The 7,021-nt window shown below is 49.1% G+C and overlaps 2 long non-coding RNA genes across 2 annotated transcripts in view; both read left to right on the top strand.

The window, feature by feature from the left end:
• Nucleotides 1-2,870, top strand: part of LOC114487182 (uncharacterized) — a 12,374-nt gene extending 9,504 nt beyond the window's left edge. Inside the window, exon 3 of the long non-coding RNA XR_003681994.2 lies at nt 1,349-2,870. This is a non-coding gene — a long non-coding RNA (uncharacterized lncRNA). The remainder of the gene's footprint in view (nt 1-1,348) is intronic.
• Nucleotides 2,871-2,921: 51 nt separating this feature from the next.
• LOC114487232 (uncharacterized) lies at nt 2,922-6,774 on the top strand. Its single transcript, XR_003682161.2, has 3 exons — nt 2,922-3,345; nt 5,078-5,168; nt 5,371-6,774. It is a non-coding gene; the product is annotated as an uncharacterized lncRNA (long non-coding RNA).
• Nucleotides 6,775-7,021: the final 247 nt, after the last annotated feature.

The raw sequence follows: 7,021 nt of genomic DNA on the forward strand, positions 1-7,021 counted from the left end.
GCCCCGGTCTGGGAAGATCCCACATGCCGCGGAGCGGCTGGGCCCGTGAGCCATGGCCGCTGAGCCTGCGCGTCCAGAGCCTGTGCTCTGCAACGGGAGAGGCCACAACAGTGAGAGGCCCGCGTACCGCAAAAAAAAAAGAAAAAAAAAGAAATCAAGGATGGATGATCAGGGGGCTGAAGGCAGCCACCCCCAGTAAAATGTCATGATTCCTTAACCCGTTTCTGGACCTGAGCCATTGACTATAGGACATGCAACATCATGGCAAATGTATTCAGTAGTATTCCCCCCAAGTTCTTTCCAAAAAGAATCCATGACCATTTACTTGTGTAACTGAGCATGAGAAAGGAGGACTAGCAAAGACTTGGAAGAATTTTTGACCACAGGGTCTGAATTGGCATTGGTATCTGGTGACCCAAAGTGCCGTCCTGCCCCCTGTTATAGTGAGGGGGCCAGGGAATAATGGAGTCCTGGCCTTGCTCCAGCTCACATTGAGTTCATGGGTCCACTGTGGTTATATATCTGTTCCTGGGTGTGTATTGGAATACATATACTTGGTAGAACCCCAACATTGGTTCCTTGGCCTATGGAATAAGAGCTAGTACAGTAAGGAAGGCCAGCTGAAGTCTCTAAAATGCTCCCTCTCCCTGGCCAAAATGGTAAATCAAGTACAAGACTGTATCCCAGGGGGAATGGCAGGAATTAGTGCCACCCTCAACGGTGAAAGAATGTAGGGATGGTGGTCTCTGTCATATTCCCATTTAACTGACCCATCAGGCCCCTACAAAAACTGGATAAAATGGCTGATGAGAGTAAACTACCACAACCCTAACCAAGCAGGAGCCCCAGTTGTTGCTGTTTTGCCAAGTAGGGTATCTTTGCTGGAGCAGATCAACACAGCCTCCAATACATGGTGCATGCCCATCGACCTGTTTATTGCTTTCTTTTCTATCCCTATCAGAAAGGAGAATCAAAGCAATACACATGGAGCAGAGGACAGGATACATTTGTGTCTTGCATCAGGACTATGTTAACTCCCCCACCTTCTGTCATAATGGAGTCTGAAGGGACCTGGACCGTCTGGACACTCCATAGAGCAGCACATTAATGCACCGTATCAATGACCTCACGTTAATGAGACCAAATAAGCAGGAAGTATGACAAGTATGATGCATTTAATCTAGAGAGGAGGATATAAATCCTACCGAGATTTAGGGTCCAACATATCAGTGAAGCGTATAGAGGTCGAGTGGCCTGGGGACATCCACTCCAAAGTAGAGGATGTAAAGAACAAATGGTGGGGACTTCCTTGGTGGTAAAGTGGTAAAGAATCTGCCTTCCAATACAGGGGATGCGGGTTCGATCCCTGGTCGGGGAACTAAGATCCCACATGCTGCGGGGCAACTAAGGCTGCACGCCACAACTATCGAGCTTGCGTGCCTCAACTAGAGAGCCCGTGCGCTGCAAACTACAGAGGCCCTGCACTCTGGAGCCTGAGCGCCACAAGTAGAGAAAACCCGCACACCACAACTAGAGAGAAGCCCAAGCACCACAACGAAGAGACCGCGGGCACCGTAACAAAAAGATCCCACATGCCTCAACAAAGATCCCGTGTGCTGCAACTGAGACCTGACGCAGCCAAAAAAAAAAAAAGGAAAATTAAATAAATAAATATGAAATTTAAAAAAAGAAGAACAAGTGGTGGAAGGACCACTGCCAGCACAGGTGAGTCTGAGCTTCCATGTAGCTGTATCACAGGTAAGTTGAGGGGATATGACATAGGGCACTAGAGGTGTCTGCTCTATCCCATTTTACAGACGAGGCAACTAAGTATCAGAAAGGTTAAATAAGCTGACCGTTAACACAGAGCTGGCAATTGGTGGGTTTGGATTAAAATCTACATCTGTCTGACTTCAAAGCCTGTCTTCTCTAATACCTGTGTTGAGTAGCTAAGGAGCCTGGAACAGAGAAATTAAGTGGCCTCTTGCTGCATTTTGGGTTCCCTGGGAAGCAGGCTCTGTGGCAGAGTGACGTGCAGGGAGTTGATTGGGAAGTGCTTTCAGGATTGGCACCCCACAGGGAGTGAAGAAGGCAGGACTGGGCAGAGAGAGAGGTTGGGCTGTGATGCATCACGTAGGCCTTGGACAGTCCCGCAGGTTGCTCTGGAGCTGGGGTGGCTCTTCAGGGTTGTGCCTGCTGCCAAGAGGGGGCCGAGCCTTTGTAATCCTGTATGGAGGCAGTCCTTGGGCTTGAGACAGGTGATCCTTTTCAGCCAAGGGCAATTCCTCCACGGGACTCAGCTGAGAGCCATCAACTTTCAGCACTACCAGCTGCTGGGGGAAGCACAGCTTGAGCCCTGCAGAGGAGCTCTGGGTGATTCACCACAATATCCACCACTTCTCTCCAGCCCACAGCTAGTGGCTGAGCAGGAACTTACACATAGGTTCTCTGTCTCCAAACCTAACGAGGTTAGCCTTGTTTTTCCAGCTCCATCACGTGCTCCCCTATCTCAGAGTGCACGGGCAAGACCATAGGCTCCAGCTGGGGATCATTGAGTGGCAAGAAAGGAATCTCCATCTGAGGAGAGACAAGAAATTTCATTCACTCAAAAATATTTACTGAGCGCTTACTATATTCCAAGCACTAAGTGTGTGAGAAATGAGAAGGAAGTAAACAGAGGGCTTCCCTGGTGGCGCAATGGTTAAGAATCCACCTGCCAGTGCAGAGGGCACAGATTCGATCCCTGCTCCGGGAAGATCCCACATGCCGCGGAGCAGCTAAGCCCATGCGCCACGACTACTGAGCCTGCGCTCTAGAGCCTGTGCTCCGCAACAAGAGAAGCCACTGCAATAAGAAGCCCACGCACTGCATCAAAGAGTGACATCCACTCCAAAGTAGAGGATGTAAAGAACAAATGGTGGGGACTTCCTTGGTGGTAAAGTGGTAAAGAATCTGCCTTCCAATACAGGGGATGCGGGTTCGATCCCTGGTCGGGGAACTAAGATCCCACATGCTGCGGGGCAACTAAGGCTGCACGCCACAACTATCGAGCTTGCGTGCCTCAACTAGAGAGCCCGTGCGCTGCAAACTACAGAGGCCCTGCACTCTGGAGCCTGAGCGCCACAAGTAGAGAAAACCCGCACACCACAACTAGAGAGAAGCCCAAGCACCACAACGAAGAGACCGCGGGCACCGTAACAAAAAGATCCCACATGCCTCAACAAAGATCCCGTGTGCTGCAACTGAGACCTGACGCAGCCAAAAAAAAAAAAAGGAAAATTAAATAAATAAATATGAAATTTAAAAAAAGAAGAACAAGTGGTGGAAGGACCACTGCCAGCACAGGTGAGTCTGAGCTTCCATGTAGCTGTATCACAGGTAAGTTGAGGGGATATGACATAGGGCACTAGAGGTGTCTGCTCTATCCCATTTTACAGACGAGGCAACTAAGTATCAGAAAGGTTAAATAAGCTGACCGTTAACACAGAGCTGGCAATTGGTGGGTTTGGATTAAAATCTACATCTGTCTGACTTCAAAGCCTGTCTTCTCTAATACCTGTGTTGAGTAGCTAAGGAGCCTGGAACAGAGAAATTAAGTGGCCTCTTGCTGCATTTTGGGTTCCCTGGGAAGCAGGCTCTGTGGCAGAGTGACGTGCAGGGAGTTGATTGGGAAGTGCTTTCAGGATTGGCACCCCACAGGGAGTGAAGAAGGCAGGACTGGGCAGAGAGAGAGGTTGGGCTGTGATGCATCACGTAGGCCTTGGACAGTCCCGCAGGTTGCTCTGGAGCTGGGGTGGCTCTTCAGGGTTGTGCCTGCTGCCAAGAGGGGGCCGAGCCTTTGTAATCCTGTATGGAGGCAGTCCTTGGGCTTGAGACAGGTGATCCTTTTCAGCCAAGGGCAATTCCTCCACGGGACTCAGCTGAGAGCCATCAACTTTCAGCACTACCAGCTGCTGGGGGAAGCACAGCTTGAGCCCTGCAGAGGAGCTCTGGGTGATTCACCACAATATCCACCACTTCTCTCCAGCCCACAGCTAGTGGCTGAGCAGGAACTTACACATAGGTTCTCTGTCTCCAAACCTAACGAGGTTAGCCTTGTTTTTCCAGCTCCATCACGTGCTCCCCTATCTCAGAGTGCACGGGCAAGACCATAGGCTCCAGCTGGGGATCATTGAGTGGCAAGAAAGGAATCTCCATCTGAGGAGAGACAAGAAATTTCATTCACTCAAAAATATTTACTGAGCGCTTACTATATTCCAAGCACTAAGTGTGTGAGAAATGAGAAGGAAGTAAACAGAGGGCTTCCCTGGTGGCGCAATGGTTAAGAATCCACCTGCCAGTGCAGAGGGCACAGATTCGATCCCTGCTCCGGGAAGATCCCACATGCCGCGGAGCAGCTAAGCCCATGCGCCACGACTACTGGGCCTGCGCTCTAGAGCCTGTGCTCCGCAACAAGAGAAGCCACTGCAATAAGAAGCCCACGCACTGCAACAAAGAGTAGACCCCGCTCCAAGCAGCTAGAGAAAGCCTGCGTGCAGCAACGAAGACCCAATGCAGCCAAAAATAAATAAATAAAATAAATAATTTATTAAAAACAAAAAAAAAGAATTCCTCATGGAAAAAAAAAATGTCTTATTAAAAAAAAGAAAGAAAGAAAGAAAGTAAACAGAGCTCCTGCCCTGTAGAGCAGGGTCGTGCCTTGGGTCCTGCCCTTTCTACAGAGGAGGACAACGGGGAAGTAAGCCCTGGTCCTCCAGGGCTCCAAGCAGATTTGCCTACTTGAGAGGACGAGGAGCAAAATAGGTCTCTTGTCTTTTCATAAGATGCCTGCAGGAAAATAACGTCCAATTTCTCATCTGATTATCTGCCACTTTGAGTGAGTAAAGAAAGGTGGTAACGGTTGCTACCTCTGGGAGGAAGTCAGACGGGTGGAATGGGGGAGTACAGGGGACTTTAATTTTCTCTCTCTCTCCCCCAACCCCCGCCTCCCCTTCTTTTCACCACCTCCCTATTGCCCGGGTGCCCAGGTGCAGCATGTGTCTGAGGCAGCCCTGCTTTCCCCTCTGCTCTGTTTCAGCTGGAACAGCACTTGGAGTTCCCCTACTCTGTCCCTTCTGTCCCTTCACTCTAGGCACTCCTCTTGGGGTCCACTGAGAAGGGGGAAGCAGGTACTTGGAGATTCCTTAAAATGGGGCTCATGTTTGGGGAGTTTGGGGGAATGAAAGAGTCATTCTACAGACTTTAATTTTTTACTCTACATAGCTCTGCGCTACTTGAATGTGTTATAATGCGTGCTGTGTGGATTGCAACGTCTAGTGTTGCTGTTGTGAGTTTCTTTGCTTGCTTATATCTCTTTTGGGGGCATTGCAGGAAGAAGACTCTGGCTGACAAACCATGCCTGGCTCCAGACTTCTCAGAGTGAAGAGCTCTAGACTAGCACCTACCTTTGGCCAAATTATGAAGGTAGTCGGGCTGCCTACAGGAGCCCAGGCCTCTCTGCTGTCTGGGTTCTCCCTCTGTGGGCGTGTCCCCTTTCCTGTCTCCCTTAAACCCATTCCCTTGAATGATTCTGATTGTGGGTTATCCCGCTGAGGACAAGGTTCTCTCCAGATGGGCTTCCTCTCCCCTGGGGCCTTTATACTTTATGCTGGACCTTCTTGCCTGGGGCGAAAGTCTCTGCGTCCTGAGAAAGGAACACTCAGCAGCAGCTGGTGATGCTGGTCATCTGGTGATGGCAGACTCTCCCTAGAGAGGACCTGTGAGTCCCCTGGGGAGAGCCAGGCTGGCTTTGGAGACAAGTTGTAGGATCCACTGTGGATAACTTTCATTTGTTTTTTTGTTTGTTTGTTTGAAGTGTAGTTGATTTACAATATTGTGTTAGTTTCAGGTGTACAGCACAGTGATTCAGTATTTCTGCAGATTATATTCCATTACAGGTTATTACAAGAGAATGGGTGTAATTCCCTGTGCTCTACAGTAAATCCTTTTTGCTTAGCTATTTCATATATAGTAGTTTGTTAATCCCGTACCCCTAATTTGTCCCTCCCCCCCTTCCCTCTCCCTGTTGGTAAGCACAAGTTTGTTTTCTATGTGAATCTGTTTCTGTTTTGTATATAGATTCATTTGTATTCTTTCTTAGATTGCACGTATGAGTGATATCATTTAGTATTTGTCTTTCTCTGTCTGACTTCACTAAGCACAATATTGTTGTGGATATCTGTGAACTGCTTCTGCCCAGCATTCAACGCCCACCTTTCTGGTGATAGCACAATTTTGCCTTAGTAATTGACCTGTCTTTCATTTGATACAGTTTTGGTGGGACTGGCCATCAAGGGACCTCATCGTCCCTGGCCAGGGGATGGGCCGTGCCGCCCAAGTTAGGCCAATCAGATACTCTCTCCTAGGAAAAGAGAGCAGATGATACAAAGACAGAAAATATTTGGGGCCAGTTCATGCTAGTTCTGGTGACTACCCACTGGTGTCTGCTTCCCAGATTCCTGGAACTGCCCTCCTGCCTATCCTCCTGGCTTCAGCTTTTCCTTGAGTTCTCTGTTGCCTCACATCTTCCAATAAAATTCTTCCTGGGTAAGTTACCCAGAGTCAATTTCTGTTGCTTACCACCTAAGACCCCAGGTAATATGGCACCCATGCCACCTAGGTCTTTCAAGCCCCATTTCCTCCGCTGACAATGGTTCAGGCTTCTCAGTTTGTGTGCATATGTGTGGTCCTGCTGCGTTTTATTTATGCTGTGGATGGGGTATAGGCAGTGGCTGAGCAGGCCGGGTCGAGTATTAGGAGCTAAGGGAGATGGTGGGGTTAGCTGGATTCATACCTTAGGTCCTGAGCCACACTGTCAAATTGGGATTGCACAGCCATGGAAGGGGGCCTGTGGCAGATACAGGCAGAGCATGAATCCACAGGCTGAACACACTGTGTCTCCTCGAAGTGCCAGTTTGAAGATTTTATGGGGGTAGGGAGACATGGTTGTCATTTTTTGGTTTGGGTGGTTTTTTTTTCTTTT

This window comes from Physeter macrocephalus, chromosome 11 (assembly GCF_002837175.3).
Source record: "Physeter macrocephalus isolate SW-GA chromosome 11, ASM283717v5, whole genome shotgun sequence".
Classification (NCBI taxonomy): Eukaryota; Metazoa; Chordata; class Mammalia; order Artiodactyla; family Physeteridae; genus Physeter; species Physeter macrocephalus.